The sequence below is a fragment of the Dendrobates tinctorius genome, unplaced genomic scaffold (genome assembly GCF_039654945.1).
Source record: "Dendrobates tinctorius isolate UK_male_01 unplaced genomic scaffold, ASM3965494v1 ptg000029l, whole genome shotgun sequence".
NCBI classification, from domain to species: Eukaryota; Metazoa; Chordata; class Amphibia; order Anura; family Dendrobatidae; genus Dendrobates; species Dendrobates tinctorius.
In genome coordinates, this window is record NW_027361697.1 from 25793054 (window position 1) to 25820039 (window position 26986).

Below are 26986 nucleotides of genomic sequence, written 5' to 3' on the forward strand. Positions count from 1 at the left end.
GGGAAAGCGTCTTGTGGACAGATGAGACTAAGATACAGCTTTTTGGTAAAGCACATCTTTCTACTGTTTACAGAAAATGGAATGAGGTTTACAAATAAAAAAACACGGTACCTACAGTCAAATATGGTGAAGAATCAAAGATGTTTTGGGGTTGTCTTGCTGCCTCTGCCACTGGGTGCCTTGACTGTGTGCAAGGCATCATGAAATCTGAAAATTATCAGAGGATTTTAGGTCACAATGTAGTGCCCAGTGTCAGAAAGCTGGGTTTGTGTTCTAGGTCATGGGTTTTCAAGCAGGACAATGACCCCAAACATACTTGAGGAAGCATCCAGAAATGAATGGAAACAAAGCGCTGGAGAGTTCTGAATCTAAATCCCATTGAACACCTGTGGAGAGATCTTAAAACTGCTGTTGGGAGAAGGCGCCCTTCAAATATAAGAGATCTGGAGCAGTTTGCAAAAAAAAGAGTGGTCCAAAATTCCAGTTAAGAGGTGTAAGAAGCTTGTTTATTATAAGAATTGATTGATTGTAGTTATTTATTCCAAAGGGTGTGCAACCAAATATTAAGTTGGGAGTGTCAACTATTTTGTCCGGCCCATTTTTGGGGTTTTGTGTGAAATTATATCCAATTTTCCTTTTCTTTGTTTTTTGTGTTGTTCCAATGCACAGAAAGGTAATAAACATGTGTATAACAAAATATGTGTGCTTGTAATAATTTTCTGGGAAAAATACTTCATTTTCTGGAACAATTTCAAGGGTGCCAACACTTTCGGCCATAATTGTAATGGTAATGTTCCCACATCTTGTGCCACTGCGATGAGACCGCTTAATTTTTTTTGCTTTGTTTTTAATCACTCACTGGGGCACACGACAAGACGCCAGTGATGGCACTTAAAATCTAATTTAGCAATTTACACAGCATTGGCCCTTCATTGCGCTTAGGTGACTAATAAAAGAAACCTCTGAAAAGTGACCCTAATTACGAAACTGTACCTTGCTCGAAAAAATAAAGGGAACACGAAAACACCACATCCTAGATATCACTGAATAAAATATTCCAGTTGCAAATCTTTATTCATTACATAGTGAAATGTGTTGAGAACAATAAAACATAAAAATCATCAAAGTTAATTAAAATTAATATCCCACGGAATTCTGGATTTGGAATGATGCTCAAAATCAAAGAAGAAAATCAAATTAGAGGCTGATCCAACTTCAGTGGACTTTCCTCAAGACAAGGAAATGATGCTTGATATAATAATTGCAATAAAGTCCTTTCTTTTATGTGCATGTGTGTATGTATATATATATATATATATATATATATATATATATATATATACACACAGTCATATGTAAAAGTTTGGGCACCCCTATTAATGTTAACCTTTTTTCTTTATAACAATTTTGGTTTTCGCAACAGGTATTTCAGTTTCATATATCTAATAACTGATGGACTCAGTTATATTTCTGGATTCAAATGAGGTTTATTGTACTAACAGAAAATGTGCAATCTGCATTTAAACAAAATTTGACCGGTGCAAAAGTATGGGCACCCTTATCATTTTCTTGATTTGAACACTCCTAACTACTTTTTACTGACTTCCTGAAACACTAAATTGGTTTTGTAACCTCATTGAGCTTTGAACTTCATAGCCAGGTGTATCAAATCATGAGAAAAGGTATTTAAAGTGGCCACTTGCAAGTAGTTCTCCTATTTGATTCTCCTACGAAGAGTGGCATCATGGGCTCCTCAAAACAACTCTCAAATGATCTGAAAACAAAGATTATTCAACATAGCTTTTCAGGGGAAGGATACAAAAAGTTGTCTCAGAGATTTAACCAGTCAGTTTCCACTGTGAGGAACATAGTAAGGAAATGGAAGAACACAGGTACAGTTCTTGTTAAGCCCAGAAGTGGCAGGCCAAGAAAAATATCAGAAAGGCAGAGAAGAAGAATGGTGAGAACAGTCAAGGACAATCCACAGACCACCTCCAAAGACCTGCAGCATCATCTTGCTGCAGATGGTGTCACTGTGCATCGGTCAACAATACAGCGCACTTTGCACAAGGAGAAGCTGTATGGGAGAGTGATGCGAAATAAGCCGTTTCTGCAAGCACGCCACAAACAGAGTCGCCTGAGGTATGCAAAAGCACATTTGGACAAGCCAGTTACATTTTGGAAGAAGGTCCTGTGAACTGATGAAACAAAGATTGAGTTGTTTGGTCATACAAAAAGGCGTTATGCATGCGCTATATTGTTGACCGATGCACAGTGACACCATCTGCAGCAAGATGATGCTGCAGGTCTTTGGAGGTGGTCTGTGGATTGTCCTTGACTGTTCTCACCATTCTTCTTCTCTGCCTTTCTGATATTTTTCTTGGCCTGCCACTTCTGGGCTTAACAAGAACTGTACCTGTGTTCTTCCATTTCCTTACTATGTTCCTCACAGTGGAAACTGACTGGTTAAATCTCTGAGACAACTTTTTGTATCCTTCCCCTGAAAAGCTATGCTGAATAATCTTTGTTTTCAGATCATTTGAGAGTTGTTTTGAGGAGCCCATGATGCCACTCTTCATAGGAGAATCAAATAGGAGAACTACTTGCAAGTGGCCACTTTAAAAACCTTTTCTCATGATTTGATACACCTGGCTATGAAGTTCAAAGCTCAATGAGGTTACAAAACCAATTTAGTGCTTCAGGAAGTCAGTAAAAAGTAGTTAGGAGTGTTCAAATCAAGAAAATGATAAGGGTGCCCATACTTTTGCACCGGTCAAATTTTGTTTAAATGCAGATTGCACATTTTCTGTTAGTACAATAAACCTCATTTGAATCCAGAAATATAACTGAGTCCATCAGTTATTAGATATATGAAATAGCTGTTGCAAAAACCAAAATTGTTATAAAGAAAAAAGGTTAACATTAATAGGGGTGCCCAAACTTTTACATATGACTGTATATATATATGTACCTGTGTGGGTATATATATATATACATATATATATATATATATATATATATATATATATATATATATATATATGTATATATATACACATGATTGCATATATGCCATTATTATGCCTGGACTCTTTTCAGCTGATGTAATATATGGGTGTGACTTTTGGGTGTTACTTTTGTGAATGCTAGCTGGCTTTCCTAAATAAAGAATCATCACTTTTCGTACTCTGGTAACGTAGATAAGGATTGCTAACAGCTAAGCATATTCCATGTATTATTTTGCAAACGTAGTATTTTAAACGCCCTTTTGGCTCTTCTACTTAAACTCTAAGAATCTGTATGAAGTCAGACAGATGACTGCGCACAGCTGGTGTGGCTGTCATTCTTTCTCCATGCTGGCATGATCAATAAAGAAACATCTTACTTATTCAGGCCTGGACAATTTCTAATTGGAAGACTGAAACTCCACTGACATTTGGTGCTTTGGCCGGGAAGAAATCCAACACCTTTCCTTCACCGGTGAGTACTGTAAACCGTGCATGGGGGAGTCTGGAACTCCTTAAGTAAGTCCTCCACCTTGACATTAGGCGTCAACAGAGCATTATCAGTTATCCCGGTCTGAGGGGAAGTGACGGATTTCATATAGTCTAAGGATCTCTGGGAATCATCTGTATCTGAATACAGGTAAGAACATTTAATAATTTTCATTATATTCAGTAATTTTGTTAATTCAGTATGAATGTTATTCTAGGAATTGAATGGGGACTGTGATTGTGGACTTTTCCAATTGGGGTTTGTGGGAAGCTCCTGTAAGTTGGAAGTTGTTTACATGCAATTGGAGTTATAATAACTCCTGTAAGTAGCTAAGCTCCATAGTGATTGGGGTTTGTTTGTTCTTGCAAGATATTCCGTAGAATAATAATAATCTTTATGTTTTATTTATTTTTATTTTTGAATGGGTACAAAGCCAGTGTGAGAAGGCTACTGTGGAATAAAAAACTCTGTGTGCACGTTAAATTGATCTAGATGGGAGAATCAAGGGCGATTCTCGTTAGATTAACCCCTTAATGACAGCCAATACGTCTTTTTACTGACCTGAGATATAAGCGTTCTAGAGTTATCACCACATAAAGTGATATTGGCCAGAATTTTAAAAATGGGCTCCGTCACTAAGGGGTTAAGGAATCCGGTATAAGATGAATTTTTGACGGTATTCTGTTTTGTCTTCTGTACTTTGTTGAATGTTGTTTTCTGTTAAATGTGCTGTTTTGTCTGTCTTTTAAAATCATATAGAACTAAAATGCCATAAATATGTTTTATGTTACACATGAGACTCCTTGAATGTTATCTTGAGTGAATGTATGAGGATTGAAATATAAAATCCTGAATATATAAGGGAGTCCGGTAGGTGTGGTTAACAGTCATGTGTGGACTGGAGACAAATCATAGGTTATTATAGTGGTATAAATCACCTAGGTACACGCCACGTGATCCCAATAGAGAATATTCTATGTTGTTTGTTATATGTTTTTCTTTTAATAACACAGAGTGACTGAACCCTCCTCGTTTAAAAAGTGGACACAAAGTCAGATTTGTGGCGGTCAAATGGGACCTTATCACGATCACTGAGGAGTTAGTAGAGTCCGCGCCGGTGGTGCTCGGAATACCTGATTTTAAGAAAGGGAACGTCTCTGGATATAAAGAGGCGGTGTCATTAGACTTTATCTCAGCACTTCAGGTCTAGGAGTACGAGGGAACTTTAATCTCTTGTCTTAGATGTCTCTGTGTATGTGTGTATGTCCCGTTCCTAACTGTGAAAATCGTTATGTGTTTGTACTGTTACACTACTCAGAAGTCCTTGTGAGCATATGTATCTTTGTCATATCAGTGACCATAGTCCTTGGGAAACTTTGTTTTTTATTACACTATTTTGTCACACTCGCCCCTTACAGGCCTTCATTGGATGGAGGTGGCAAGATATAGAGGTACAAGCTGGTAAATACCTAGGACATAGTGTAATCAGTGAGGATTATTTAGATCCTGGATATTAGTAACAGTAATTGAATTGTTGCTACTGGTTTCTTATCTTCTTGTTGACATATGAATTTCACTGATATCTGTCAAACTTCTTATAAGTGGGTAGAAATCCATTGTGCTCCAGGATTTATATTTTGTATAGTCCTCATCTTGCTGTTTGTCTTTTTCTTGTGTATAAGAATTCTACGTAACATCCTTACAGGACGTAGACCCACAGATACATTTTAAGATCTTGTCCTCATTGTAAGGCAGGATTGTTATTGACCATTTCATCTGATGGCTGGAAAGTTATTAAGATTGTACTAAGAAGGTATCCCTGGAATGACACTGGATATGGTCCTTTTTCATCAGGTACCCCGAGATAAGTCTTCAGATCAAATGTGCAATGTGTCCTTATTGGTAACTTATAGGCCTAACTCTTACATATTATAACAAATAGAGAGTAAAAATTGTATATCCCTGACAATGTCTTTTTAATCTTGAACAACTAGGAGAAGGTACCACAAAGCTGAACTAACAGTTTTGAGGTTGTGTGATAAGCTGTGAACATGGGGAACTTAATGAATAGAGTAAGGACAAGGTACATAGGTACAGAAAATTGGACAGAAATTAATAGGACTACACAGCAGGATGACGAGGATGTCAATAGATATTATCACAAAATTAAAGAGATATTTGACATCCATAGTGGCATAGTCCCACCTGCTAACATGATGAACGATACCCCCTATGAACAGCAATTAAAAAATGTCTTTTTAAAGGGTTGTCAGTCCCAGATAAGTGAGTATATTGCCAAACACATGGTTACACACAGGACAGCCCGACTGACTGAAGTTTTAGATTACTCCAGATATGCAGAACGGTACTTTAACCCCTTTCTGACATCAGACGTACTATCCCGTCCATGGGACCCGGGCCCCTATCCCCATGGACGGGATAGTACGTCAAGCGCGATCAGCGGCACCCACATGGTGAGCGCTGCTGATCGCGGCCGGGTGTTAGCTGATTATCACAGCTGACACCCAGCACTGTGTGCCAGGGACGGTCACGGACCGCCCGCGACACGTTAACCCCTTGCACACCGCAATCAAACACGATCGTGGTGTACCGGGGGTTAAAGGGAAGCATCGGCAGGGAGGGGGCACCCTCCGTGCTTCCCTGAGCCCCCCACAGCAGCGCAATGTGCAGCGCTGCTGCGGGGGGCTCTTTCCCTGCAGGTCCCCGGATCCAAGATGGCGACGGGGACCTTCGGGGGCCTGCAGGGAGCTGGCTTTCTCAATGCCTGCAAAGCGCAGTCAAGGAGGAAACCTGCACACTGCCTGTGACAGATTGCTGATCTGTCACAGTGATCTGTGATGTGACAGATCAGCGATCTGTCACAGGACAGTGATGTCCCCCCTGGGACAACCTAATAAAGTTAAAAAAAAGTGTAAAAATAATTTTAAAAAAAATCGCTAAATAAATTTAAAAAAAAAAAATATTCCCTAATAAATTCATTTTTTGGAAATAAAAAAAACAAACAATAAAAGTACACATATTTGGTATCGTCGCGTCCGTAACGACCTGCCCTATAAAACTGTCCCATTAGTTAACCCCTTTAGCGAACCCCTTAAGAAATAAAAATAAAAAACGAAGCAAAAAATAATGATTTATTATCATACCGCCGAACAAAAAGTGCAATAACACGCGATCAAAAAGAAGCATATAAATATCCATGGTACCGCTGAAAACGTCATCTTGTCCTGCAAAAAAACGAACCATGACACAGCATCATCAGAGAAATAATAAAAAAGTTATAGCTCGCAGAATAAAGCGATGAAAAAAAAAAATATTTTTTATATAAAATTGTTTTTATTGCATAAAAGCGCCAAAACATAAAAAAATGACATAAATGAGGTATCGCTGTAACCGTACTGACCCGAAGAATAAAACCGCTTTATCAATTTTACCGCACGCGGAACGGTGTAAACGCACCCCCCAAAAGAAATTCATGAAACGCTGGTTTTTGTTCATTCTGCGTCACAAAAATCGGAATAAAAAGCGGTCAAAAAAGTCACATGCCCGAACATGATACCAATAAAAACGTCAACTCGTCCCACAAAAAATAAGACCTCACATGACTCGGTGGGTCAAAATACGGAAAAATTATAGCTCTCAATATGTGGTGATGCAAAAACTATTTTTATAATAAAAAGCATCTTTTAGCGTGTGACAGCTGCCAAAAATAAAAACCGCCATAAATAGTAAATCAAACCCCCCGCTATCACCCCCTTAGTTAGGGAAAAATAATAAAATTAAAAAAATGTATTTATTTCCATTTTCCCGCTAGGGTTAGGGCTAGGGCTAGGGTTAGGGCTAGGGTTAGGGCTGATATTAGGGTTAGGGGTGTGTTGGGGTTAGGGTTGGAGTTAGAATTGGGGGGTTTCCACTGTTTGGGCACATCAGGTGCTCTCCAAACGCAACATGGCGTCTGATCTCAATTCCAGCCAATTCTGCGTTGAAAAAGTCAAATGGTGCTCCTTCCCTTCCAAGCTCTGCCATGCGCCCAAACAGTGTTTTACCCCCACATATGGGGTATCAGCCTACTCAGGACAAATTGTAAAACAACTTTTGGGGTCCTATTTCTCCTGTTGCCCTTAGGAAAATAAAAAATTGGTGGCAAAAATGTCATTTTTGTGGGAAAAAAATGATTTTTTTATTTTCACGCCCGGGCATTATAAACTTCTGTGAAATCCTTAGGGGTTCAAAGTGCTCACCACACATCTAGATAAGTTCCTTAGAGGGTCTAGTTTCCAAAATGGTGCCATTTGTGGGGGGTTTCCACTGTTTAGGTACATCAGGGGCTCACCAAAGGCAACATGACACCCGCAGACCATTCCATCAAAGTCTGCATTCCAAAACGTCACTACTTCCCTTCCGAGCCCCGACGTGTGCCCATACAGTAGTTTTCTCCCACATATGGGGTATCAGTGTACTCAGGACAAATTGGACAACAACTTTTGAGGTCCATTTTCTCCTGGTACCCTTGGGAAAATAAAAAAATTGGGGACTAAATGATCATGTTTGTGGAAAAAATACGATTTTTTTATTTTCACGCCCGGGCGTTATAAACTTCTGTGAAGCACTGGGGGAGTTCAAAGTGCTCACCACACATCTAGATAAGTTCCTTAGGGGGTCTAGTTTCCAAAATGGGGTCACTTGTGGGGGGATTCCACTGTTTAGGTACATCAGGGTGTCCGATCTCAATTCCAGCCCAAAAAGTCAAATGGCGCTGCTTCCCTTCCGAGCTCTGCCATGCACCCAAATAGTGGTTTATCCCCACATATGGGGTATCAGCGTACTCAGGACAAATTGCACAATAACTTTTAGGGTCCTGTTACCCTTGGGAAAGTAAGAATTGAGGATGAAAAGATCATTTTTGTGGAAAAAATATGATTTTATAATTGTACGGCTGTATGTTATAAACTTTTGTGAAGCCCTTGGGGGTTCAAAGTTCTCACCAAACATCTAGATAAGTTCCTTGGGGGGTCTAGTTTCCAAAACGGTGTCATTTGTGGGTGGTTTCCACTGTTTTGGCTTTCCAAACGCGACATGGTGTCCGATCTCAATTCCAGCCAAAAAAGTCAAATGGCGCTGCTTCCCTTCCGAGCTCTGCCATGCGCCCAAATAGTCGTTTACACCCACATCCGGGGTATCAGCGTACTCAGGACAAATTGCACAATAACTTTTAGGGTCCTGTTACCCTTGGGAAAATAAAAATTGGGGGTGAAAAGATCATTTTTGTGGAAAAAATATGATTTTTTAATTGTACCGCTGTACGTTATAAACTTCCGTGAAGCCCTTGTGGGTTCAAAGTTCTCACCACATATCTAGATAAGTTCCTTGGGGGTCTAGTTTCCAAAATGGGGTCACTTGTGGGGGGTTTCCACTGTTTAGGTACATCAGGGGCTCTCCAAACGTGACATGACGTCCGATCAGAATTCCAGCCAATTTTGCATTGAAAAAGTCAAACGGCGCTCCTTCCCTTCTGAGCTCTGCCATGCGCCGAAACAGTGGTTCCCCCACACATATCAGGTATCAGCGTACTCAGGACAAATTGCACAATAACTTTTCCAGTCCAATTTCTCCTTTTACCCTTGGTAAAATAAAAAAAATTGAACCTGAATTATTTTTTGTGAAAAAAAGTTAAATGTTCATTTTTTTTTAAATATTCAAAAAATTCCTGTGAAGCACCTGAAGGGTTAATAAACTTCTTGAATGTGGTTTTGAGCACCTTGAGGGGTGCAGTTTTTAGAATGGTGTCACTTTTGGGTATTTTCTATCATATAGACCCCTCAAAGTGGCTTCAAATGTGATGTGGTCCGCAAAAATAAAATGGTGTTGTAAAAATGAGAAATCGCTGGTCAACTTTTAACCCTTATAACTTCCTAACACAAAAAAATGTTGGTCCCAAAATTGTGCTGATATAAAGTAAACATGTGGGAAATGTTACTTATTAAGTTTTTTGTGTGCCGTATCTCTGTGATTTAAGGGCATAAATATTCAAAGTTGGAAAATTGCAAAATTTTCAAAATTTTCGCCAAATTTCCGCTTTTTTCACAAATAAACGTAAGTTATATGAATGAAATTTTACCACTACCATGAAGTACAATATGTCACGAGAAAACGAAGTCAGAATCACCAGGATTCATTTAAGCATTTCAGAGTTAATACCTCATAAAGGGACAATGGTGAGAATTGTAAAAATTGGCCTGGTCATGAACGTGCAAACCACCCTTGGGGGTGAAGGGGTTAAGGACAAGAAAATTTAAAAAAAAAAAGGGCTAACAAGGGTCAGGTATTTTTAGTTGATGAGAGGAGTGAGATCTTCTTTGCCCAAAAAGATCCAAATAAAGGACAAGGACACAGGGGTAGAGGAAGGGGGAGAGGTAAGAGAGTAGGAGACAGACTATCTTGTTGGCATTGTGGGAAGACTGGACACCTTATCCGACAATGCCCAGATAGACAATACTCCCCAGACATACAAAACCAATGACTAAATGCAACTGATAAAAATAATATCACATCACAAATATCAGAGCCCTTTTTGCCAGAGGAAAAAAGTAAGTTTCCTGAAGAAAAATTTAATTTGGCTAAAGTAGAAATAAATTTATAAGACACTGTATTTCCAGAAGTAACCATCCTTGTGGGAAGCCATGAGGTCACTTTTCTTGTTGATTCAGGAGCCACTAGAACCTTAGTACATCCAGAAGAGATACCTACTATTGGACTGTCTGCTGCCTGCATTAGTGGTAAAAGGAGCAAGTGGTAAGACACAGAGAACCATTGTCTAGGCCTGTGGAGATACCGGGCCCTCGGCACAGGTAAAAGTGTAATTATACAAATTATATTATCAACTGTGTGGGAGGGATATGATGCAAGGTAAAATCCATGGCTGAGACAATGGTGCTCCAGGGGTATGGAGAATCTGGATACTATTACAGTCTAGATCTAATAACTCCAGGAACATCCTCAGTTACTGAGTCCTTCATCAAGGAAGCAATAGATAAAGGTATACAAATGTAGATTTTCACACACCTGAAGGACTACACTGCTCCATGTACTACAGGTATTTTAGGGGTCCTGATGTAAAATATGAGAATTTTCATGCTCTAGATTGTTCTTTGCACACTCTATACTGGGATCATAAAGGGAACTGTGTCATCAGTTGTAAACTGTCAGAACAAATTAAATTGTTGTTTTTTGCTTTTTAGAGGCACTGTGCCACATGTTTCTCTCTCCAGATGTAAAGGTAGATCATGGAAATTCCTTGGTGATTTTGTTGAAGAGTGTAAGGAAAGTAACAATGGGAGGATTTGGTGATGGCTCATTTTGCAATGCCAGTCTGCAGGCATGTTCACAAGTACTAAAGTGGAACACCATTTCTAAACCCAGTGTCCACCTGCAGCGAGGCAGGGTAATGAGTGAGAAATGCTGATACTCTCCCAGAATTAGAGGAAGAACTGACCACATACCCAGAATCTTTGTGGTCCTCATGACCTGCAGATGTGGGATTGATAAAACAGGTGATTATACCCTGTGCCAGCTCACCTTGTAACACAACCTTGTTTCCAGTAGGGAGGGCGCCCCCATCTGTAAACGAGGCTGTGATTCCAAGAGCCCCCACAGTGCCTGACCCCCATACTCTGCTGAATGACTGGAGGCCGGAAAATAAGGTCTTTACAGTGACCGATATCAGTAATGTCTTCTTCAGCATCCTGGTGTATCCAGATAGCCAGGTTTGGTTTGTGTTCACATATAAGGGGAGCAGGTATACATTCATCGGAATCCCACAAGGGTACTGGGAATTACCTACTGTTTCCCAGGTAATGTCCGCTAACCTAGCTCAATGTGAGTCACGAGAAGGTAGCCAAATGCTCTTATATGTGGATGACATGCTATTAGCATTAAAAAAAAACAAAAAAAAAACACATTGGTAGCAAAAGGGGATATCTTTAAAGATGACCTATACGTATAAACTGCCTAGTAACCTCCTAAGATATGTCACAGTATGGGTATGTGCACACGCTGCGGATTCCGCTGCGTTTCCGCAGCGGTTTTGGCCGCTGCGGACCCGCAGCAGTTTTAGCTGTGGTGTACAGTACCATTCAAATGAATGGTACAAAAAAACCGCTGTGTAGACGTTGCGAAAAAATCCGCGCGGATTTGCTGCGGTTTTGAAACCGCAGAAAGAAGTGACATGTCAATTCTTTCTGCGGAATCCGCAGCGGGTTCCTATCTCCACCATTGTGGAGATGGTGAATCCGCAGGACCAAACCGCAGGCAAAACCGCAGATAATCCGCAGGTCTTTTGACCTGCGGATTATCTGCGGTTTTTGCAAAATCCGTGCGGATTAATCCGCAGCGGATTCCGCAGCGTCTGCACACACCCTAAGGAGCCATGGCATAAGCTATGTCTCAACAGGAGGGATGGTAGAGATCATATCTTAGGTATTTATGATGTATGGCTTTACTAACTATTAAAAATGTTTGTATAATCTGCATTACTTGTGCAAAAATAATTCCTAAGGGAATCTGAGACCAAAGAGAGGACAATTTCCTCACCCTGAATACTTATTCCAATACATTTGTATGGATTTTATTGAACTGAACAAGTGTGAGGGAAAAAGTACGGCCTTGTTATAGATGCTTTCAGCAGGTGGATTGAAGTTTTTCCAGCTGTCCACTCTGATGCATTAATAGTGAAGGCCCTTCTAAAGGAAATCATACCCAGATTTGGGGTTCCAGAAAATATATAGTAAACTAAGTAATGTCATTATTAGCCAGAACATTGTTAACTGAATTGAAAAAAAAAAGAAGCCTACTGTGCCTATCATCCTCAGTCCGCTGGACTGGTTGAGAGACACAATGGGATCTTGAAAAATTAGTTGAGAAAGACCATGCAGGAAACAGGAAAAATTGGTTGCACTGTCTCCTATTGGTTGTACTAAACATGCATGTCACACGGACATCTGAAGTGCTGACAGCCTTTGAAATCATATACGGGAGACATTTTCTGTTACCTCAGCTAAAACTCTTTAGAGGGATGGATGAGGAAGTTGATTGTACATTAGCAGAATATATGGCTAAGATAGTAACTCACAAAGAAGTTTCTACTCGTAGTTTTATTCCAGGAAACCCACTAACAAAACCTGAGATTGTGAAACCTGCAGACTGGGTCCTTGTGAAGGTGATAAAGAAGAAACACCAGCACCATCCTAAGTGGGAAGGTCCTTACCAAGTCCAGTGGACTACTCCTACTGCGGTGAAGATTCCTGGATCCATCTCTCACACTGTAAACTTGTCAGACAGGTAGGGATCCCATAGGATCTGACTTGCTTGTCAAAGTCCAGCTACAAAGGGAGGTTTTCCACAAGGGAAAGCTTGTCTCAAACTGGTGAAGTCTCCCATTCATTCCCCTACCCAGACAAGATGGTCAGATCTAGGATGTTTACATCAAGGTTAGTCACATGTATGGTCTTCATAACTATGGTGATGGGAGATTGGAGGGTAATAGACCCAGCAGGAGAGGAAAGTCCAGGGTTGTAGAATGGTTTCAGATTTAAGACATTAAATCTTACTTTTGAAATCGGGCAGGAGGCTGCCATGTTAGTGGATTTCTGTCTGTTGTATGAGGGATGCAGAGACAGGGAACAAGCTGTGAAACTAGCAGAGTCTGATAAGTAGGTTTGTGTTATGAGCTCTAATAGCAGAGGGGATGAATGTGTGACTGGAGTCAGCGTCGGACTGGAACACCTTGGGCCCACCAGAGAAAATCATTCTTGGGGCCCACTATGTAGCTGCATAGAGTTAAATACCAGACCACCAATTATGCGGTAAAACACGCTAATATCCGGGTATAATATAAGGTTGTACATGTCTTAATTATGTAGCAGGAGTTGGGGTAGCCCCCTCATAGAATATAAAGCAGCCCCTCTCATAGGGTATAATACTGCCCCCCTCATAGGGATAATGCACCCCCTCATAGGGTATAATGCACCCCCTCATAGGGTATAATACTGCCCCCTCATAGGGTATAATGCTGCCCCCTCATAGGGTATAATACTGCCCCCTCATAGGGTATAATGCTGCCTCCTCATAGGGTATAATACTGCCCCCTCATAGGGTATAATGCACCCCCTCATAGGGAATAATGCTGCCCCCTCATAGGGTATAATGCTGCCCCCTCATAGGGTATAATACTGCCCCCCTCATAGGGTATAATACTGCCCCCCTCATAGGGTATAATGCTGCCCCCTCATAGGGTATAATGCACCCCCTCATAGGGTATAATACTGCCCCCCTCATAGGGTATAATGCTGCCCCCTCATAGGGTATAATACTGCCCCCCTCATAGGGTATAATACTGCCCCCCTCATAGGGTATAATGCACCCCCTCATAGGGTATAATGCTGCTCCCCTCATAGGGTATAATACTGCCCCCCTCATAGGGTATAATACTGCCCCCCTCATAGGGTATAATACTGCCCCCCCTCATAGGGTATAATACTGCCCCCCTCATAGGGAATAATGCTGCCCCTCATAGGGTATAATGCTGCCTCCTCATAGGGTATAATATTGCCCCTCTCATAGGGTATAATGCTGCCCCCTCATAGGGAATAATGCTGCCCTCCTCATAGGGTATAATACTGCCTCCTCATAGGGTATAATACTGCCCCCCTCATAGGGTATAATGCTGCCTCCTCATAGGGTATAATACTGCCCCCCTCATAGGGAATAATGCATCCCCTCATAGGGAATAATGCTGCCCCCTCATAGGGTATAATACTGCCCCCCTCATAGGGTATAATACTGCCCCCCTCATAGGGAATAATGCTGCCCTCCTCATAGGGTATAATGCTGCCTCCTCATAGGGTATAATGCTGCCCCCTCATAGGGTATAATGCTGCCTCCTCATAGGGTATAATGCTGCCTCCTCATAGGGTATAATGCTGCCCCCTCATAGGGTATAATACTGCCTCCTCATAGGGAATAATGCTGCCTCCTCATAGGGTATAATACTGCCCCCCTCATAGGGTATAACGCTGCCCCCTCATAGGGTATAATGCTGCCCCCTCATAGGGTATAATGCTGCCCCCCTCATAGGGTATAATGCTGCCCCCCTCATAGGGTATAATGCTGCCTCCTCATAGGGTATAATGCTGCCCCCTCATAGGGTATAATACTGCCCCCCTCATAGGGAATAATGCTGCCCCCTCATAGGGTATAATGCTATATAGATATATAGATATAGAGTTAGATAGAAATAGATAGAAAGATAGATGTAGAAATAGATAGATATAGAGATAGATAGTAGATAATGGATAGAAAGTAGATAATGGATAGATAGATAGATAGAAAGATTCATAGAGATAGATAGAGATAGATATAAAGATAGATATAGAAATAAATATAGATAGATAGATAGGTAGATATAGAGATAGATAGAAAATAGATAATGGATAGATAGATATAGAGATAGATAGCTATAGATAGAAAGATATAGAGATAGATAGATATATAGATAGGGATAGATAATAGAGATAGATAATAGATAGAGATATACAGATATAATAATAATAATTAATAATAATAATAATAATAATATAGACATATATAGATAGATATAGAGATAAATATATATTAATAGATGGCTATAAATAAAAATAGATATAGAGATATATAGAGATGGATAGATATAGAGATAATAGATATAGAGATAGATAGATATAGAGATAGATATAGAGACAGATAGATATAGAAAGATAGATATAGAGATAGATATAGAGATAATAGCTAGATATAGAGATATGTATAGCGATAGATAGATATAGAGTTAGAAAGATAGATATAGAGAGATATAGAGATAGATGGATAGATAGATATAGATAATAGAGATAATAGATAGATATAATAGATAGATATAGAGATAGATGGATAGATCAATAGATAGATAATGAGATATAGAGATATAGTGTTAGATAGAAAGATAGATATAGAGATAGATATGGATATAGAGATAGATATGGATATAGAGATAGATATGGATATAGAGATAACAGATATAGAGATAGATAGATATAGAGATAGATAGATAGATATAGAGATAGATAGATATAGAGATAGATAGATAGATAGATATAGAGATAATATATAGATAGCTATAGAGAGAGAGAGATATAGAGATAGATATAGAGAGAAACAGATATATATATATATATATATATATAGAGATAGATAGGTAGATAGATATAGAGATAATAGATATAGAGATAGATAGATATAGATATAAAGATAGATAGAGATAGAGAGAGCGGTAGATAGAGAGAGAGATAGATATAGAGAGAGATAGATACAGAGATCGATAAATAGAGAGATAGATATAGATAATAGATAGAGATAGATAGATAAAGATAGATAATAAATATAGAGATAACAGATAGATATAGAGATAGAGTAAGATAGAAAGATATAGAGATAGGTAGATATAGATAATAGAGATAGCTAGATAGACATAATAGATAGATATAGATATAGATAGATATAGATAGAAAGATAGAAAGATAGATATAGAGATAGAGCGATAGATAGAGATAGATATAGATAATAGATAGAGATAAATAGATAGATAGAGAAAGAAAGATAGATAGATACAGAGATAGATATAGAGATAGAAAGATAGATAGATATACAGAGAGATAGATATAGAGATAGAGATAAATAGATAGATATAGAGAGAGATATAGAGAGAAATAGATATAGATATAGAGATAATAGATATATATAGAGATAGATAGATATAGAGAGAGATAGATACAGAGAAAAGATATAGAGATAAATAGATAAAGATAGATAGATAGATATATAGATAGAAAGATAGATATAGAGATAGAGAGATAGATATAGAGATAGAGATAGATATAGAGAGAAATAGAGATAGATATAGAGATAGAGATAGATATATAGATATAGATATAAAGATAGATATAGATATAGAGATAGAGCGATAGATAGCGAGAGATATAGATATAGAGATAGATAGATAGATAGATAGATAGATAGATAGATAGATAGATAGATAGATAGATACAGAGAAAAGATATAGAGATAGATAACGGATAGATAAATAGATAGATAGGTATAGAGATAGATAGATATAGATATTAGATAGAGATATATATAGATAAAGATAGATAGATATAGATGGTAGCTAGATAGATAATAAATATAGAGATAATAGATATAGAGATAGATAGAGTAAGATAGATAGATATAGAGATAGATAGACATAATAGATAGATATAGAGATATATATAGAAAGATATAGAGATAGATAGATATAGAGATAGATGTAGAGATAGAAAGATAGATATAAAGATAGAGCGATAGAGATAGATATAGATAGATATAGATAATAGATAGAGATAGAAAGATAGATAGATATAAGAGAGATAGAGAGAGAGATATATAGAGAAATAGAGATAGATAGATAGAGAGAGACAGATAGAGAGAGCGAGAGAGATATAAAACAAACCACAATACTCACCTCTCCTCCTCGCTCCCACGCTGATCCCGGCTTCAGTGTCAGGAGCTGCCCCCTCTGCCAGACACACAGCGGGTGCGCGATGTAGTGACGTCATCGTGCACTGGCTGTGAGCCAGGAGCAGAGAGGACTGAGGGCGGCGCCGGCCCTGATTTACAGCTGTAGTCTGCAGAGCGGCTTACTGGGCTGGGGGCGGGGCCTCTGGGGGTGGAGACTGTGAAATGATATTCACTGCTTCGCAGTGAATATTCATTTCTCTTTAGCAGCGGGGACAGGGGCTCCTGCCTCCTGACACCCGCTGCTGCTCCGCTGGCAGGGGCCCCCATAGCAGCTGCATGGTGTGCGACACACCACTGGCTGGGGGCCCCTGGAGCAGCGGGGGCCCTAGGCAACTGCTGGCCCTGTATGCCTGCAGGTGCCAGGGCCCACCAGATGCCAGGGCCCACCGGAGAATCCACCGGTTCCCCGGTGGGCCAGTCCGACGCTGACTGGAGTAAAGCAGCGTGGACAACTGAGGCCCGAGACTATAGGTATAAGCCTTATGGCTACATAGATTTTAAAGCCTGATTCTCCAATAAGAAAGAGGAGATCCCCTTGCACAAATAAGGATAATTGCAATCAGCTACTGATAACTTTAAAAACCCTAAGATGAGGGATCAAAGGTTATAGGAGCTGATATGTCAGGATCAGACCCAATAGGACATTTTTACATAGAGTTCGGAATAATTCCAAACCAAGATCCAAGCAAGGTGTGCCAGAAAGAACCCTAATAGAGTCCATAGGGCTCATAGTTACATTGTCTAACCTATCGTATGAAGATAAACTAGCTCTAGAGAGAGGCTGTGAGGAGAAGAATGAATGGTTAGAATGGCTTAAATACATTGCAGAAAGCTTAAAAAAAAATAAGTTGTACAGTAAAACTTATGTCTCCTCAGAAAGGGAAGGAAAATGTAAAACGTTATAATTTTTATTGTCCTCACTTGAGAAACTGGATATCCCACCACAGGTGATTGCTAATCCTGGTAACTATACTTGTTTTAGTCTTTCAGAGCATGGGCACGATTTTGGAGAGCTCCAAGGCGACTCTTGTAGAGAATGGATCATTGTCTCCCACAGGGCCAAGCACTCAGCCATATGGTCAGACCACACTACCCTGAGAGAGGATGTATGGTGGTTATGCGGTGATAAAAGGATAAGAGCCAGACTACCACATGGTTCCTGAGGGGATTGTGCGGTGGTCCAGCTAATCATGCCGTTCCACCTGTTGTCAACAGGGATATGGCCAAAGGTATGTAGTGGGAAGAGACAGAAGCGTGAAACTCCGCTAGGGCCCTTCCATTCCAGTATCTACATAGATGACATTGGAGTTCTCAGGAGAGTGCCCAACGAGTACAAGCAGGGCCGCCATCAGGGCATTACTAGCCTTACTGGTGTAAGGGGCCCCGGGAGCTGGAGGGGCCCCACGCTCACAATTTTCATAAACCGGCATTCTGTGTGTGTGGAGGGAGCAGGAGTCATTGTGAAAGACAGCTGGGAGAGAGAGGCAGCCAGTGCTGAGCAACAGGAGGGTGGGACTTTCCAGCAACCAATCCTGGCTGAGCGCGGGCTTAGTGCAGTGCAGTTATAGTATTCTCCCATCACACAGTCTGGAGCGAGTCACTGAGCAGCAGTGCAGCCCTCAGTCCTCCGGTGAGTGTCTGAGCCTGTGTTGTTTAAGTGTATGACCAGTGTCTTGCCAGGATCTAGTCCAGTCCCTGTAGCAGATGGATCCTCAGTGAGTGGGCTGTGTGCTCAGTGACAGCGTCAGTCACACTATCAGCACAGCAGCCACTCACCAAGGAAGGACGCTGCTATGTCCTGAGTCTGACCCCTGTCTGTATCAGCTATAGACCAAGATAACAGCAGAGCTGAGTGTCCCCCTCACCTCCTACAGAGAAGCATAAGACTGCTGAGCCCAGCCTGCCCCCTGACAGGACACAGCAGCCCCCTCTCGCGATTCCCTGCATTTACTCTCCAAACTTATGTAAAAAAAACTTCAGTCTTCATAATGGAGCTGTGGTGTCCTGTCAGGGGGCAGAGGGGGCACAACAGCCTTATCCTTCTCCGGAGGGGACAGGGGGCCAGGACACTGCTCATCAGGATTTGTAGCATCTCCCAGAGATGTTATGTAACACAACCACACACTATATATATAATCAAACACAGTATATGTTAGGGTATATGCACACATTGCAGATTCTGCTGCGTTGTACAGTACCCTTAGGCTATGTGCACATGTTGCGGATTCTGCTGCGGATCCGCAGCGGTTTTGGCTCTGCTGAGCTGCGTTGTACAGTACCATTGTTTTCAATGGAAAATGAAAAACGCCGTGCACATGCTGCGGATTTTTCCGCGGGTTCAAATCCGCAGCATGTCAATTCTTTGTGCGGAATCCGCAGCGGTTTCACACCTTCTCCATTGTGAGGTGTGAAACCGCAGGGCTAATCCGCAGGTAAACCGCAGGTCTTTTTGAGCTGCGGATTTTTCCAAATCCGCACAGAAAAATCCGCTGCACGTTTCACTACGTGTGCACATAGCCCAAAAGTCTAACTAAAACCAAAACTGTTGTGCACATGTTGCGGCTTTAAATCTGCAGCATGTCAATTCTTTGTGCGGATCCGCAGCATTTTTACACCTCTTTTATTATAGGAATCCACAAGTGTAAAAACGCTGTGGAAATCTGCACAAAATCTGCAGAAAATCCTCAGGTAAAACGCAGGTCATTTTACTGGCGGATTCAGTGAAATTTGTGTGGAAATATCCGCAGCAGAATCCGCAACATGTGCACACACCCTAAAAGTATGCAAAAATTCCACAGTATTACAGAAAAGTAACTGAGGCCGGACTCCAGCATCAGAGGCTAATGAGAGAAGACCTGCAGGGGGAATGAAGGGTCTTAGTCCTCGCTCACACGAGCGTATAACACAGCTGAGTGCTATGTGATGTTTTATTGCATAACACTCGGCACAGTGTTATACTATGGGGCATCGCAGATCTGTGATTTTTTCTACAGACCGAATTCGTCTGTGGAAAAATAATCTGCAGCACACCGTGAGTGGCTTTGGAATTCGGATCACACGGACCCATTGAAATCTATGGATGCGTGTGAAACATCAGGCTGCACTCAGCTGTCAGCTGAGTGCAGTCTGAATCCATGACCTCAGACAATGGAGAAGATGGAGAAATTAAGTTCCCTGTCTTCTCAATGTGCTCCGATTATTTCATGCAAGAGAATCAGATGACACTTGGATGAGAGTTTGAGCTGAGTGTCAGTAGCATAATTAAGCTGATTCTCTCACATGAGAGAATCATCACTCGTGTGACCCCGGCCATACACTTTTTTCAGCTGGACAATTCTTTTATATACCTTAATTATTCCTAATATTCCCGAAAACTTTATAATATAAGTATCCTTCCCAAACCCACTGACCTAGGCAGGGGCGCTATCAGGGCATTACTGCCCTTACTGGATAGGGCCCGATGACCAGAGTGGGCCCGGAGTGGGGCCCCGGTCACTATGTGGTGGTAAAATGTGGTCTGGTCATGGCGTGATGGTATTTGTTCCTTGTATATGCGATTTTAGTTCACCATGTGGTGGTAATATGGTGGCTGGTCATGGTCCGGTGGTATTTGTCCCTTGTATGTGGCATTATTGGTAATTTTAAAAATGGAAAAATAAATAAAAATATACCGAAATTGTATAGGATATTTTAGCAAATGTTTAGTAAGTTACAGTAGAGTAGGGCCTAACCAAAAGAGTCTACTTTATCGTGGTGGCGGATTAAAAAATCTTTTGGCCAAAACAAAAGCTGCTGGCTATGTATGTGGTGATGGGAACTGTTAATGTTTGATTTGTGAGGACATGGTGCAGAAGTGGAGTTGTTCCAAGAGAGAGTGGTGGGACTTTGGAAGGTTCGAGGGGTGGAGACGGGGCTGGGTAGAGCCTGGGCGGAGTTTCAAGGGGCACCGAAAATTTTGCCAGTATGGGGCCCCGAAATTCCTAGTGGCAGCCCTGAGTACAAGGCTAGGAACCAGGTAGCACCCGGGTGGGAATCCATAATTTAGTGGGTGGTTATAAGAAAGAATGTAGATTGGATAAACTACTTATACTATAACCAGCAGAGATTTGTTAATTATACCCGAGATGCAGTTAAATGGATAGCTGAGTAATTAGGACCAACTCCTCTCATGGCTTGGCAGAATAGGATGGCATTAGACAAGTTCTTAGGAGAAAAAGGAGGTGTATATAAAATACAGAGGGCCCTAGGAGGGGGGGATAATGTTAGGCGTCAGGTTTCTGTGTCTGCTCTGCAGGAATCCAGAGCCTCACATTCTGTGGTCTCCTGCTGTCTTTCTACTGCAGAGGAGATTACTTTGCAGCAGACCTCTCCAGAGACTAAGTCCCTCTGTATTCCTACTGGGCATGCTCACGAGACGATCTCCCATAGGAGATCTATAAAAAAGAAAAAATGCCAGCTTAGGCCTCTTTCACACATCAGTTTTTCGCCGTCAGGCGCGATCCGGCTTTTTTTTGTAAAACCGGATCCGGCGAAATGCAATGCCGGATCCAGTTTTTCCCCCATTGACTTGCATTAGCGCCGGATCGCGCCGGATGGCATTGCGTTTCGTCCGTTTTTTGCCGGATCCGGCTACTTGTCTCATTCCGGCGTCTGGAAAAAACGGCTACTGTAACGTTTTTTGTCTCCGGGAAAAAAGCCGGAAGCGCCGGATCCGACGCTTCCGGCTTTTTGCCACAATGAAAGTCTATGGGCGCCGGATCCAGAAAAAGACGGATCCAGCCACCGGATCCGTTTTTTTAAGTCTGCGCATGCTCAGATCCAATTGGCCAGCCCCCAGGAAACAGATATAACCTGCTAGACGGATCCGGCAGAAAAACAGATCCGTTTCTACAGTTCTCCAAAATTTATGCCGGATCCGTTTTTTCTAAAAATAGCCGGATCCTGCCTGACGGCAAAAAACTGATGTGTGAAAGTAGCCTTACCCAGTTGGTTCAAAAGAAAAGCTGCTGTACTGTGTAGGCTCTCAGCAACGGATAAATGACAGGAGCTCTTGCCAACAATAATTGCGAAAAGGAGATTAATCCAGCGAGCCAAGTTTGAAGTACATAAAAAATCTTGTTCTTTATTTCAAACGTAGATTAAAAATATTTATCCATAGCAGCATATTATAGATATAGGCAGAAATAGGAAAAATTACTGCTGTAAAGCGCACGGCAAGACGCGTTTCGGCTAGACCTTTATCATTGCCATAATACACATTGCTATTTTTCTGGGATACAAGAAGGAAAAGATCCTAAGATAGGTGGTGCTATAGTTGATTAAGCGTTAATAGATCACACTTGTGGGCATCCACCTATAAGATTAACTATTTAAAAACAAGTGTTAACCCTAACAAAAGCTAATACGCTAGCAGTAATTTTTCCATATATTTTACAAATATTTTACAATACATGATATAACAGAATATATGTACAGAGATTTTATTCTCATGTTGTCCTCCACAATACTTCTATAATATAATTTTTGCTCAAAAAAGTATATTTACAAACTTAGGACAGAGCGGGTTGTAATTATTAACATAAGAATCATAATTTTAGGATTTTTAATAAATTCTGATTAGATCTTGTCTATAGTTTAAGCCAATTGGCATCCTAGTTTCCAAAGTAAAAATCCAAGCAGATTCTCTGTTAAGTAGTTTACGTTTTCTATCGCCCCCTCTGGTAGACCGTGTTACTAACTCTATTGCTTTAAACCTGAAGCTATCAAAATTGCCAGAATGATATTGTGAAAAATGCCTGGAGACCACTGATGGATTGAAGCTGGAGGGGTTAATGGCATCAGAAATGTGTCTTCTAATTCTTTTCCTCAGTTTTCCCGTTGTACAACCTATATACTGTTTACAACATGATGTACAGTCAATCAAATATACTACATAGGTGGAATTACAGTTCAAAAAACTGTTAATAGGATATTCTTTGTTGCTATAGAATGAGGAAAATTTATTGATTTTATGTGCATATTGACAACAAGTACATCTCTTATTTCCACATTTAAAAACCCCTTTAATTTCAGCCAGGTGTCACTGGTTTCCAGCGAGGAATTCAAATACAGACTCGGCGATAGTTTATCCTGCGAAGTAGGTGCTTTTTTTGCTACATAAGTAATTTGGTTTTCTGCAATAATTTGTTTTAGTTTTGGATCCTGGCTTAACACTGGTATATATTTCTTTATAATAGAGACTATGTTGTCATACTGAAGACTATATGGAGTAGAGAAAAAAAAATTTTTATTTTTTGGAAATTGTGTTTTTTTTTGTTGTTTTTTTATTTTTTATTAAATCCTTTCTATCAATATCCTTGACTATTTTGGTTGCTCTCTGTAACATCCAATTTGGATATCCTCTATTTTTTAGTCTCATATTAACTAATTCCTGTGCATTTTTATATGTTTTTGGATCAGTCGAATTTCGTTTATACCTTATAAGCTCTCCTATGGGGAAGTTTTTTATCACATGTTGAGGATGGCAAGAATCAGCTGCCAGTAATGTATTTTTGGCAGTGCTTTTACGGTAGGGGCTAATAAAGATTTTTTTATTATCATTTTCATCTAGACCTGCTGTTAATGTGACATCTAGAAAATTCACTGAATTTTTATTCCAAAAATGTGTAAAGGCTAAGTTGAAATCATTCACATTAATGCTGTTTATAAAACTGGAGGCTTCCTCCTGTGTTCCTTTCCATATAATGACTAAGTCATCTATATAACGCCCTGTCCACATCAGGCTTTTAGAAAAAAGGTTGGAGTCAGCATATAGGAGCAATTCCTCCCATCTGGCCATAACTAAATTTGCCAGAGACGGGGAGAACTTGGCCCCCATGCTGACTCCAGTCTTCTGCAGAAAAAATCTATTAAAAGAAAAATAATTGTGACTAAGTAAAAACCTTACTGCCATTACCAAAAAATCCTTGATTTCTATAGCATAATTACTAAATGCTTCTAAGTGATAAATTAAGGAATCTATAGCCACCTCATGAGGGATCGATGGATATAATGAAACCACATCACTTGTGATCCAGGAGTATTGATCATCCCATACAAAATTTTCCATCATGGTAACTAAAGCTTTGGTATCTCTGATATAACTAGGGATTTCTATCACCAGAGGCTGTAAGTAATGATCCACCCATTCTCCTAATCTCTCTCCCAAAGATCCAATGCCTGCCACTATAGGACGTAGTGGAGGTGGACATGCATCCTTATGGACCTTAGGGAGGGAATGGTAAATAGGAACAATTGGACAGGTGACATGCAAATAGTCAGATAACCTCTGTGTTAGAGCCTCATTGAATAAGCCCTCCTCTAGCAATGCTTTAAGCTCCCCATTAAATTCAATAGTAGGATCATAGAATATTTCTTGATAAGCATTAGAATTCTCGAGGTCTAATAAATTCAACTTTTCATACAGTCCTGCATTAAGAATAACTACTCCTCCCCCTTTATCAGCCTCACGTACTAACAGATCTTTATTACTTATTAAATCGGGAGTCATGTGCCCAGGTCCTGTTCCAGATCTCATTTGTCCATCTCGGAGATCTGGAAGGTCCCGCACGGCTATAAAAAGCACGCATGGCCGCTCCACCATGCGCTAGTATAGACTATACTTGCTATGTGTGAATGGTGATGGATGTATGACTCTGGTGACTGACTCATTATAAAACCCCTTCCCTCTGATATTACGTATGTGGATAGGGAATTAATTCAGCAGTCAGCGCCAGTCAGTGGCAAGCCTTAGGCCACTGTGCACACCGCACCTCTGCGCTAGCGTCTGACATTGCGCTTGCTTTCTAGCTTTGTCGTCGAGCAGCAGTGTCCTACGCCACACTGCAGTTGCAGCCCTTCTTGGCGCTTGCAGTAGCGATGCCGCACACGGTAGGTCTAGACGGACGCAGCTCCTCTGTCTTAGGTCCTTCTCCTGTGACCAGATACCGTGTGTGCATTTACCTGAGGCCTGTGACACTAACAGGCTCAGCGTTTTTGTATGCTTTTGTTGCGGCGCCTCTGTGTGTGAACAGAGCCCGCTCTGCGCACTTTGGGTGAAGTTGAACCCGTGCGCATTATACCGCCATATTGCTCCTCTGTCATTACCTAGCAGCAGTCATATCATCTACTGCACGGTGGACCCCGAGCGGCGAACGCACTTTACTATTATTTTTATTTAGTGCGTTGCGCCGTTCCTAACATTTACTTCCTGGACTGAAGAATGGTTTGGGAAATGGTACAGATTATTCACTTCTGCGTTGATATCTCTTACCATCGTGGCCAGAGTGCTGATTGTTTGTGGATGATGTGCTATTCTATGCATTAGAGGACTTGTTCAAAGACTGATTGACTCTGCCATAACAAAACCTATGTATCAAGGAATGGAGACTTTGGAATCCAATGAAAGAATGAAAACTTTGGGACTTAATGATAAATGTACTGAACATATTACTCTCCCTCTAGATTATATGAAGATCTTATGTGAAATCTGACAAAAAAGAAATCTGTCTCAAATGTGTACAGATAAATGATTTTATTACAAGATGAGGGAATGTTATCATAATTGTAATAAAGTCCTTTCTTTTATGTGCATGTGTATATATATACTGTGTATATGTATATGTGTATAAATCAAAAAAATAAATCAAAAAAAGGGCAGCACTACCAAAATTAAATAGTTGGTGCAAAACCTATTCAGCAGTGTCCAAACAGCCAAATTAACAAAAGTAAAAAAAATAGGCAGCACTCAAATTAAATGTGAAAAAAAAAGTGGATACTTTACTGATCCTCAAGTGGCAATGTTTCAACGGTGACCCGTCTTTATCAAGCAATGTGCTCAGTCAGTACAAACTTAAATAGTAGTAACACATGTGTATACAATTTCAATAATTAATCTGTTTTACATATTCAAAATGGCCATTGCCATAGTAACATTTACAAGTGCTCCATACAACATATGTGCATATGTCCGAAGATCTAGATTACAAAGTGCAACAGTGCATATACAGTGCTTTAAAAAGACTCAGCTTGTCAAGAAAAACGATCATGACACAACTTATGAAGGTACTAAGGCTTATATAGTTAAAGAAATGGTATACTTTACTCCTATCCATGCAGCTCTCTGTCACTGCTGGCAATTAGCTGTGGTCAGTGTTGTTTGTCGCTGCCCAGCTCCAACATGTGATTCATCACTGCAAGGCCGATCATTGCAGGATGCCTGAGCATGCTCACTAGACATACTGTTCAGAACTGCCATTTTACTTCAGGGCGCCACAGCCCTTTTGCTGATTCCATGTAAATACATGTATTAGTGCCTGGGGTTGCGGATTTACACCTGGAATGGTCACAAACCCTAGAGGCACCCACCAAGGTGACAATATGGTTGTGTTGCTGTTTTTACAAGAGATAACGACCTCACACAGTCTCTCTTTACAGCATTACCCAATCCTGAATACCCTTTCACCACCAGAGGTCACTCTCTATGCAGTTCCCATTCACTCTATTACACACATACCAGGCATTAGTATACTGCAGTGAAATGGCCATGAAACTCATTCTATAGAAAAATGAAAAAATATATATTTTTACATAAAGCCTTTTATTAAGTGCCCTTCATAATCTTGTAGTCACTATCTTCACAGCATCATAGAACTGGAAAAAAAATAAAAAGGATATAATTATAAACATATCCATATATAGTAAAATATCAATAGCACATACATCACACAGAAGTCAGGTTACATGGAAAGTTATAGCCAAAAAAGGTAAGTTTCTCAATACATATATACCTTAAAATCAACGTTTAATC

At 40.4% G+C, this 26986-nt stretch overlaps 1 long non-coding RNA gene across 2 annotated transcripts in view; it reads right to left on the minus strand.

Annotated features, from left to right (window-relative positions):
* Positions 1–26689, minus strand: part of LOC141085873 (uncharacterized) — a 136893-nt gene extending 110204 nt beyond the window's left edge. The window contains exon 1 of one of the 2 annotated variants that reach the window (XR_012231432.1): positions 26282–26689. This is a non-coding gene — a long non-coding RNA (uncharacterized lncRNA). Of the gene's footprint in view, positions 1–25960; positions 25991–26281 lie in introns of those variants that run through there. The other variant, XR_012231431.1, reaches the window with a different exon arrangement.
* Positions 26690–26986: the final 297 nt, after the last annotated feature.